This window comes from Pararge aegeria, chromosome 20 (genome assembly GCF_905163445.1).
Source record: "Pararge aegeria chromosome 20, ilParAegt1.1, whole genome shotgun sequence".
NCBI lineage: Eukaryota > Metazoa > Arthropoda > Insecta > Lepidoptera > Nymphalidae > Pararge > Pararge aegeria.
Genome location: NC_053199.1, coordinates 13,308,878 through 13,321,233, shown reverse-complemented (window position 1 = coordinate 13,321,233; position 12,356 = coordinate 13,308,878).

Below are 12,356 nucleotides of genomic sequence, written 5' to 3'. Positions count from 1 at the left end.
TATGTCTGATCCATTATACTCTCATTTGCCTTAAATCAGATGGGTAACAATGGTTTTGTCACATTTCAATTAAATCTCGAATTTAATATATTCGCGTTTTATAGCACTCACTGGGTTATTTAATAATTAAAGTTATAAATAATTAAATTTTAATTAAATAAGTACCTACATATCATACATATCATTTATGCCACTGTTCGATCAAGATAGTCTAAATGATTACGACAATACACACATCGCCATGTAGCCCCAAAGTAAGCGTAGCTTGTGTGTAGGTACTAAGATGACCGATGAATATTTCTATGAATAATATACATAAATACTTGTAATATACAGATAAACACCCAGAAACTGAAAAACATTAATGTTCATCACATAAATATTTACCAGTTGTGGGAATCGAACCCGCGGCCTTGGACTCAGAAAGCAGGGTCGCTGCCCACTGCGCCAGTCAGCCGTCGAAGTCACATTTACATTTAGATTAAGTTCATGAAGATATATACTTGCGAACCCGCCATCCTCACCATAAACGCATAGTTTCTAAGGGGATGGATAATTATGTTGGAAAATATTTGTTACAATTTATTTTGAACAATAAATAAAAAAAAAAACAAGAACATATATAGTAAAATTGCTGAAGCGTGGACACTGAGAGCGAGGCTTATTCACAAACTTCAAGTGGCTCAGCGTGCTTTGGAAAAAGCTACGCTTGATATTTCTTTGAGGGATGAGATCCGTAACGAAGTGATTCGCCAAAGAACTAAAGTAACTGACATAGCCTTTCGTGTTAGCGTACTAAAGTGGTAGTGGGCTGGTCACGTTTGTCGGAGGGCCGATGGACGTTGGAGTCGAACGGTCCTCGAGTGGAGACCGCGTGTCGGTAAACGGAGTGTCGGACGCCCCCCAACTAGATGGAGCGACGGCCTCCGAAAAGTGGCAGGCATCGGATGACGATTGCCGAAAATAGGAAAAGTTGGCGCTGCTTGAAAAAAGCCTATGTGCAGCAGTTGACGCACAGTGACTGATGAAAATTATATAAAGATTGCGGATTTAGTTACCGTCATCATCTCACTTAAATCCCATTTAAGTAACAATAGTTTTGTCATATAGCAACTAAATATAGATTAAATATACGCTTCGTAAAATAACTAATAACCTAAAATACAAATAAATCTCGCGGCACTGGTAACTAGTGTTTTTTTTAAATTATTTACTCATTAAAAATAAACTGACCAGGCGTTTTCAGATTGACCTTTACTTAAATATTCGCAGAGTATCACAATAGTACACTATATTAATATCATGTCTTTTATAATGTTTAATGTCATCTTTCATTCCTTTGTCTTACAGTTATTCATAAATTATGTAGTTCAGATGAATGACTACCTACCACTAACTGATGAATGAATGATGAATGAGATGTAAAATAAATAATGAATAAATCATCATCATTAAAACCCGCAGTGAATATTCTATTTAATTATTTTCTTTAATAGGAAACCAACCGCTGTAACTACAAAATAGTTCATAAATTGGTTGACTTAAAACCAATAATTATAATGCCTAGTGTGAACTTGTGAAGTCTAACAAAAATATAGAAGTAAGATCACACAGTTTCCAAGCATTCTCTCGGAAATATACTCGTATCTTGTAGAAAATAAACCAATAAATAAGCAACATAAGTGGTGCGAAGGTGCGGGGGAGCACCAACAGCATCCTGAATTTGATTGCTGGCAAGTTGGACTGCAGGAACGTGAGTCACAGATTCTCATATTCAAATATTATGCATTTCTTTAGTATCCTTTTGTTATACAGAAATAAAGTATTTTTACTAACCAATAAAAAATATGAGTCTTGATGCCTGAAATATCTTTTTCCAGCATCGTAGACCTTAATAATCTTCTTAATGGCGAAACCTCATCATTTCTTCACGGTTATCCTGTTACCGAGTTCTTGTTCTCCATAACAATCACCTTTATCGATAAACAAATTATACGTAGCAATTGTCACCAACTCTCACAACTCTCAATTTTCTTCAAATTCGCGGTTTTTTTTATTGCCATCGATGGTCTATCCATCTTACTTATCCTACCATAATTGTAGGATTTGAAATTGAATGATCAATCAGTACAGCTAAACCTACTTAGTATTGCATGATTAGTAAAATTCATTGTTTGATTGCATATCTGATAACAGTTGTAGTTAGAGAGCTTAGCGTAGTTTACTCGTATAATCTAACGTAAGTGGCTATGGAGAAAATGTAAGGGTGGCAGAAAAAGCCACACCCGTATGTATGGATACAAAGACCCTAAAGGTGATTGAAAAGATAAGATGATGTCACGAATATTGCTTTGTTGATTAGTTCTGTTGAACCAAGAGTACTGATGGTACAGCTACAAGCTGTTTATCACCACACGGTTAAATAATGGTCCGTCATATCAACCCATTCGGCCCAGACCCGGCCCACTACATAGCACGGGTCTCCTTCCACAGTGAGAAGTGGTTAAGGGGGTCACGCTGGCTCAGTGCGGATTAGTGGACTACGCAGACCTTTGAGAACATTATGGAGAACTCCCAGACATGCGGTTTCCTAACGTTGTTTTCCTTCACCGTTGAAGCAAGTGATTTATTGCTAAAAACGCAGATAACTTGCAGGTTAGTGCTGGGATTCGAAGGTGGCCCCCCGAAAGTGGCTATAAAGGCTATAACGGCTTCTAGGTTACGTCTGCTTAATATCATCCATCATCCACAGCATTTAATGTCCCACTGTAGAGCACATGTCTCCTTGCTCATAGGAGAGAGTATCTTAGATCATAAACCTATCACGCATGTTTATTATTATAACATGTTTGTGATAATTACTATAACCAACCGTTTGACATGCTCTTGGAGCACATGAGTGGACCTTGCTAAATTCTTTTGTCAGAGTTCTTTAACTTCTGAACTAGAAAAATCATACTGAAAAAAAATTCTGACAAAAAAAACAACTTTATTAAACAAGTTAAAAGCAAGAAATAAATACTTCCTGCAACATTTATAGTGTAGTACCTTAAAAGGAAATTTTTTACATTTTACTTGGCACCGACTTAAAAATGTTTTTTTAAACATTTAGGTTAAAGTTGATTAAAAAAACCAAGGTTTTATTTGTCCAAAAATTTTATTTCACGCTTTTTAGTAAGAAGTTTTACAATTATCTTTGTTATAATAGCCACATATCAACTGCTCTTAACCATTTACAATATATTGCTTTTCCCGAGGCCGGGGTGTTAATGGTTGAGGAGTTCTCACAGGGCTTCACTGTCAGATATTTTATTGTAACAAGAATAAAAAGCTTAGCAGCCATATACCATAATGAAAGTGTGTGTATGGTGGCCTTCCATGGTCTTCATCATCAGTTCCACATGCCAATATGGTGCTTTTCGAAAGCACAAGTTACTATAGGTGTGCCTCCCTCCATTCTCCAGGATCAATCTAATATGCCTTTACCATATTAAAATGGGACCATTTCTGAGTATATAACGTACCAACAAGAAAATAATCATCAAAATCGGTGTCTAATTGGCGTAGTAATTTATCAGTTACTTGACCAAATGGTGCTTTTCGATAGAAAATGATATTTATTTTTCAAATCGGTTTATACATTTCAGAGTTCTGAGCTAACAAAGATAAAAACAAAAATAAAAATAATAAAAATTATAAAAAAAAATATAACTGAATTATGAGCCCATTTTATTTTGCATCTTGAAAGGTCGTACTGTAAAATCATTTTGAAATTTCTGCCACTTGCTCTTGAATTAATAGTTATGATGTATAAATACTGGAGTGGAAATAAAACATATTTAGTGTTAATCAGGATTTAAGAGAAGTTTAACGGCTTATTTCGATGATGTACTGCTTCTGGTTCCTGTTGCTTTCCGTTATCAATTTTGCTCTCTGTCAAGATTGTGTGATAGAAAATTTTGAATATAACTATGAGTCGGACTTCAATAACAACTACGGGAGCTGCTCTGGATATTTGAGATGGAGTATCAAGCAATATTCGTCTCTGCAGTACTCGATAAAGAGTCCTCATCTCGGAAGTACTCGTTTTGTCACCGTGCAGTCACCGCTTCGTTGCATATCATCGTTCAATTTCACAATGACTGGAGGGGGGACTATAGAAGTGAATAGATATATGACGACAAGACACTATGAGAATGAAATGTCGGTTCTGGTTTTTCGGATTGCTGATGCAGGAACTGTTGAGATTGTTGCTGAACATCACAGCTTTATGATCGATTTCGTTCCAGGTTGGCAAACCCTTACACTTTCGATACCTGGTCTTAGCTCATTTACCGGCTACGTAAGTGTACAAACTATCTGTTGAATTTAATTTTCTTTTAAAATGCATATTAAAATTTTCGGAACCGACAGGATTTGAACCTGCGACTCTCTGGCAATCGCGGCCTGAGCGCTTTCTCCAGTTATGCTACGGCTCTCCTACCATCGATGCCGAAATTAGTATATGCCTTTCACATCAGTCTTATTGCGACTGTAGCGTCATCTAGTAGGAAACGTTGCAGTTTCGATCTACTTTTTAAAAGGTCCATATAACAATGAGACACGTTTGTTTCTTATTTACTTAGTCAGTATTAGTTGGGGTAAATAAATTAGCGTCGCTCATTCCCGTGCTCTGGGAAAGAACGTAAAGCCGTAGATCCCAGTTACTTTTAGTTTAAGTAGTAGTGGAGCTTTTTGTGACAGAGCTCGTCCAGGGAAGACTGCCACCATTATTATTTCTGCCGCTAAGCAGCATTATCGCTGTTTAATAATAAATAAATAAATAATAATAAATATACTACGACAGTACACACATCGCCATCTAGCCCCAAAGTAAGCGTAGCTTGTGTTATGGGTACTAAGATGCCTGATGAATATTTTTATGAATAATATACATAAATGCTTAGAAAATACATACAAACACCCAGACATTGAAAAACATTCATGCTCATCACACAAACATTTTCCAGTAGTGGGAATCGAACCCACGGCCTTGGACTCAGAAACAGGGTCGCTGCAAACTGCGCCAATCGGCCGTCCAGCAGCGCTGTATTCCGGTCTGAAACGAATGGTTGCAGGTGTAATTACAGGCACAAGGTACAGGGTACAGGTTGATGGACACAGAGCAATCCTTTGCAGGATGTGTTTCTTGTATGCGCTGCGAAGTGTTGCTCTGTTTGTAGGCGATGGTTTCCACTTACCATCAGATGGACTATCTGCTTTGTATATCAATTATTAATTATAAGAAAAACAATCACTTACCATCCACATCATCAATTTTATAGAAGCAGGCGTTATTTTCCATGATTTATAATAAGCATTCAATTTAATTTGCCAATTTTTTTAAATCATATATTCTGTGTGGTGTGGTGTGTAAAATTTAATCAGATTTTCTGTGTGGCATGGTGTTTAAACGGATTTAAATTTTCTTTTATTAGATTAGATTTAGATTTAATTTTATTATTACTAGAGTAGAGTTTGGATTTTCTAACACATAAAGCCCTTGTGATCCGTAGTTGTACATGCTAACTAAACCAACTTTTTTCGATTTCAATCCCACTCTTCTTTGAGAGACCTGTACCCAGCTGTTGGATATTAACAGGCTGAGCTAGCTGGATGTTTAGTAATTAGCTATTATAATCAAATGATTAAATTTTTTTTGAGACCTGACAATAGTTTTTTCACGAGGGATCAATATTTATTCCATGACATGAGTGCTCAGTTACGATTTAATGACAGAACATCGTCCTGATGGAGATTCCAATAGAATATATTGATTTGTTTCAGATAAGGTTTATGGCAACATCATCGAATGGGCTTGTTCTTATTGACTCGTTCCGATATATTGGGCCAAATATCGACAAGGATTTATGTTCGATATATAGAGATGACCATACGACTACGACTACTAAAGCGCAAACAACTACAACAACACCAACAACTACTCGTAGTACTAGTGCGGAATCACCGAACACGACAACTAATATAACGGAATTACCAACAACAATAACCACAAGTACCGAGAAACCAACTACAACGACGACAGCTGCAACGTCAACTACGTCAACGGCTGCAACATCCAGCACAACCAAAACGCCGCGCTTTTCTTTTTCTTTGTTTAAAAAATATAAAGAGATTAGTATTAATGTTAAAAAATTTTAGGCAGGTTTATCGTTTAAGATCAATTCTGTATCGATTTAAGATACACGAAAAAGCATCAATTTAACCAAATGTCTTATTGTTTGTCGTTTACGTTAGTAAAAATGTAATACTCTCCGATTTATACTCGTATCTTGTATGAATACCATAACACAGAAATATTTTCACCACGAATACCTCATCTTTTTTTCACAGTTATTCTGTTCCCGAGTTCTTGTTCTAGCGCTATCAACTGTAAAGATATACAAATTATACGCAGCAATTACCCCCAGATCTGTGTAATATAAGATGGAATATAAAGTAGTCTACCTTCGAATAGAAATCAAAAATATATTGTACGGTTTCTTTAATTACATTAATGAGCTATCGATGTACCTATAGGATAGGATTTGCAATGGAATGATCAATCATTACTGCTAAATCTACCTAGTAGGTACTGTATGATCATTAAAACATTACTGGATTGCAAATCTTTTATCAGCTATAGTAAGATAGCTGGGGAACATAGTATACTCGTATAACGTAACTGTGACTATGTGGAAAATAAAAGAGGAACAGAGAAAGGAAAACCGTCAATAACTAGGATCCGTATGTTTGGACACAAGGAACTACGAGATGATTGAAGAGACATAGCAAGATGACATACTTTTGGATAGATCTGGTGAAACTATAGTACTGATGGTGAAAACGTGTACGCAAAATTTCATGACAATAGGTTGAGTAGTTAATGCGTTAAAGTGTAACAAAACAAAAAAAAACACATTCGCACAATTTAACAGGATTAAAAAATGAATTGCTTATTGAACGGTTAGTTTAAATATGATTATAAATTCGATCTAATATTTCTTCCACTTGCTCTTGAAGTAATAGTGTAGTTATATGAATACTGGATTTGAAATAAATAATACTTCATTATATGACAGAAGTTTAAGAGTTAAGTTTGAGAATGTACCGCTTCTGGCGTCTGTTGTTTCTTGCTGTGAATGTTGTGCTCTGCCACGACTGTGTGATTGAAAATTTTGAATATAACGATGAGCACGACTTTACTAACACTTGTGAAAGTTGCGCCGTGGATTTTTAGGTGGAGTATCAAGAAATATTTGCCTCTTAATATAAAGACTCTTATAATAGGGAGCACTCGTTTTATCACCGTGAATTGCATGACATCATTTAATTACACAATGACTGGCGATGGGACTATAGAAGTGAACAGATATATGACCAATATATCCGATGAAATGGTGATTTATGTTTTTCGAATTGTCGACGGAGCAGCTGATGAACTAATGACTGAAAATGTTTCCTGGTTTAACTTTATTCAGAGCTGGCAAACCATAACAATCTGTATATCTGGGGCAAGCTCGTTTAATGGCTACATAAGTGCAATATTTTTTTTTAATAAATGGCTTTATTCTAGCTTTTTTTTATCACAGCTTATGTTTTTGGGAAGAACTTCATCGAGTAGGGTGGTATTGATAGACTGGTTCCGATATATTGCACCTTGTTGATGTTTGATCAACAAGGATCCATGTTTAAAATATAAAGATGGGCATACGACTACGACTACTATAGCGCCAACAACTACAACTACGACTACAACAACAACAACAAACAACGGAATCACCCAATTCGACCACTAATACAACGGAGTTACCAACCACAACATCCACAAGTACCGAGAAACCAACTACAACAACGACAGTTGCTACGTCAACTACCACTACTGCGTGCAACACCGAGCACTACAAAAAAGCCACGTTTCTCTATATCGTTGCATAAAAAATATAAAGAGATTAATGTTAGTGTGAATAAATTTAAGGTACGTTTATCTTTATTTACGTTGTCGCTTTATATTACAACAGATATAGTGAGACGGACATTTTTCACATCAAAATTGGCACTTTCAAGAAGAAAATTATGGTATACTAAGCTTTAAGGTCTTTTCTTTTTAATTTTATTTTTCTCATGTCTTTTGGTAGTTTATCCATAAGCATTTTGTGGTCAATGTTATCGTTTATGTATAACTAAGTTGTGTTAACTTACGTGATAAAAAATACGACATTATTCTTATAAATATTTCCAGCTAAGCTATTTAACAGACAGACAGATTCAGAGATATAATTTAATACAAGAATAATAATATATATATTAATATCAATGTATTTTATTGATATAACCTACCTAACCTATTAGTAATGTTAATAATTACTGAGCATTAAGCATGTCATAATCGTACTTGTTTAAAATTTATGAATTTTATTGTGGTATGTTCTGGTACTACTACTGATAAAGACATGATTCCAAGCGATTTTGTGTTCCAGAACGATGCTGCGTTGAAACCGATTAGGGCTATCTTTAATATAACTTGCTAGCTAAATACCATCTTAGACTACAATATCATCACATCACCCCCAAATACGGTCTTTTTTATAGTGGGACGAAATAAAAGCTTATATCATAACTATAAAAGGCTTCTGTCTAGAAGTAATTTTGAGAGAATATTCTTGAAGCACTAAAGAAGTGCACTAAGATATAATTTTTTTAATTGGAGGGTTTACTTGGGATGAATATATTTATAAAAGTTGCAATTTCGTGAGTTAAAACTATGGCGTAAACCATAGTTAACGCATTTGAAAATGCGAGATACCGCTCTAGTACTCTAATAAATTAATTCACTGATAGCCTATCTAAAGAGACAGTTAAATATTTTTTATATTGAAGCATGAGTGACCGCGAGTTTTAAGCTAGTAACTATAATTAAGTTGCAGAGCGTCTTTGTTTGAATGCGCGTTCTTATCTTATACAATTTATTTGCTCATAAATGTAACCGAATGTGTTTTGCTCTTGGTAGTGTCACACACATTGATTTGTACACACGGATGCTTTATAGTCGCGAATTCTAAAGAGGTTCTTTACCAATAACTTTTGACACGCTGTCATCCATTCAAGTAGGTATTGACCACGCTCGACGTTGCTTAGCGTCGGTGATAGTTTACCGGCATATTCAACGATGTATGGGAACCGCACATTTAGTATTTATGTACTTGCTTTCATCTACATTAACCAATAGATATAAACTTAAGAATAACCTGAAATGTAACATTCTCTAACTATTAGTTGAAATTCAATTAATAGTTAGAGAATTGGTTTTACTGTGAAGGAAAACATTTTGAGGAAACCATGCAGGTTCCCTCAAGAAGTTTTCCTACGCCTGAGGATTCTTCACAATATTCTCATTGACGTCCGAAGTACAAGATCCGCACTTGGCCAGCCTGGTGGACAACGGCCTTTACCTTTCTCATTCTGAAAGGAGAAAGTAGACAAGTCATTAAATAAATTATACATTTTGAGTTCAAAATGAAATATTAATAAAGGGCATTCCTGAATGTCGTATATCGTACAGACGTATATTTTTGGAATGGATAAATGCCCTTTGGGAGAATTACAAACGTTTTGAGTATGTTAGTCATAAATCTCCATTATTAGGTATTTATATAAAATAGTGACGAAATGTTCTAGATGGTATTCCTTGTCTTTTTGCAATTGAATTTTCCTAAACTAATCATAAAATTTATAATAACATTCGCCAAAGGATATCCCTTGCTATATAGGGATAGATGCCCTCAAAGCCTTGTAAAAGTAAGGATATATGTCCTTAGGGGCGTATATCCCAAAACATTTCGGGGCATATATCCCTTAGCATAAGGATGATGCATTAGGACAAAACTGTTAAATACGTAACTTTAATTCTAAAAATATAATAATTCATAATTTCCATATCATTCATATCATTCATTAAAAAGTAAAAATAAAAAAAAACATCTGTTTAACTAAATGTTAACTCCAAAGTTATAAATGGCTTAAAAGTTTCCACAAAGTAAAATCACGACAGGTTGACCCGGTATTGTCTCTAGCGCTCCTACTCAGAACAGCATGCGTCGATTTTTTGTGGTAGTCTGGTGTAAGGAAGGCAGGCGTTCGTAATATAACACAATATTATATTTTATTATTACGAGTACGGTATCACTGCCTATCTATTTTACTAACCTATAATAGTAGATTAGCAGGACTGATTGATCATTTAGTTGCTAATCCAAAGTAATCCACTCAGTTAATTATTCACTATTTTCTACGTACATATGGAAGTACTAAGTATATGTGGTGAGAGAGTGGTATTTAGGTGTACTAAATGCACAATGACAAAACATTTGAAGATGTTGTAATATCCATCAAATTTTAACCGTTTCGGACATCTGCAAATATAATTGAATTTTAATGCAAGTGTAAAGAGTAAATTTTAAGGAAGTAATACGATATTCATTCATTTGTTTTTGTTTCGGGCTTGACAATAGTATTCCTATTTAATGATATTCATTGTATAGATATATTAATTATTAGTATGAATGTATAATTTTGTTTAACAATTTATTACATATATAAACATAGTATTAATGTATATATTTATAAATATATTTATATGCACCACCTACCTCTGGTCTTGAGCAATGTTTTACGCCATTAGTTGCCTGGAAGAGATCGCTATGTAGCGATAAGGCCGCCTAATTGTATACATCGTATAAACTAGTTTTTTATAATTTTTCCTGTATTTTTATGTTGTGCACAATAAAAGTTTATTCATTCGTTCATGATTGACCGAATATGAATATTTGATTATCGTTGAACACATCGCATATATCGTAATCGTATAGCATACCGTATCGTTTTGTTTAAAACCAAACTTTAATTTTTTTTAACCGAGTTAGACAGAAGGAAAAAATAATTTGATATGAAAATAATAAAACAATATACCCAATATTGTTTGTGTATCTTTAAATTTTAGCAAACGTAAAGTATTTAAATAGACAGTTGAAACCACTCGCAATTATATAAATGTTTGTAATAAACATATATTGAACATATACTGAAAGTATATTTTTATTAAATTGTTTGACAATGGTCTTTGAAGTATTAACTTTATGACAATATCGTTGAAAACAGTATACCTTTTAATAGTAAGCGTATTAACGTTATATTGAAGATGGAGTTTGTTTTGTATGTTACACATACAAGTTATAACCACAATGAAAACATGGAACAACAGTTGATGATGAAATTGATAAGAATATGTTGCCGCCAGCTCCTGAACTATTAGTAAAGATATAAATACTGAAGGTGTAATAATAGATTAATCATAATAACGAAGAATTGTGATAGTTATAACGATGTATCGTTATTGCATTTTGTTGCTCTTTTTTTGTAATGCTATTATCTGTAAGGATTGTTTGACTGAGAATTTCGAAAATGGCTTCGGAGACTTCAGGAACACTTCAATTCCGTTTTGCCGCAGTCAACTCATGTGGACTATAGGGCGTTATTCCACATTGAATATACAGAGTCCTCACCCAAGAAGTACTAGCTTTGCCACTGTCCAATCAACGTGGACTTGTATGACAACATTTAACTTCATGGTAACTAGAGGAGCTACTTTAGAAGTCACTGGATACCTTTTGTCAAGAGATGATACTGATGTAGTGTGGGTTGAAGTAATGCAGTACGTCGCTGGTGGGTCTGATATACAGGTTGGATTGGGAGGCTTCAGACCCACTCAATCAAGCTTAGAAACTAGTTGGCGGACTTTAAGAATTGCCATCTCTGGAACAGGAAGATTTGAAGGCTACGTAAGTGTATTCATAACAAGTAGAACTTTGTAATAGTAGTAGAGATATTTAGTAGTACCTATTAGAGCTTTTAACGTTATGCCAGATAATGACCACGCTGGGCAGGCGGGTTGGTCATCGCAGGGCTAGACTGATCGCACCGGCGTCGCTGCTACCCGACACTGGTCTGTGCTATTTGTTCAGCCTAGCCAATTCAAAGTGGTTATACCGCCACTTGTCGGTCGCCAGAGCCTCGTCAGTTGGACGGCAGGGTGAACCACGTGCAGGTGAGGTTGGCAAATTGGGAGGCTGACTGGTACTAGCCACGCCCATTTACACCCCATGTTCGTTAACTATGGGCCTCATAAGACGCCTCAGAGTCACTCAGAAGGCGATGGAGCGAGCTATGCTCGGAGTATCTCTACGCGATCGAATCAGAAATGTGGAGATTCGTAGAAGAACCAGAGTTACCGACATAGCTCAACGAGTCGCGAAGCTGAA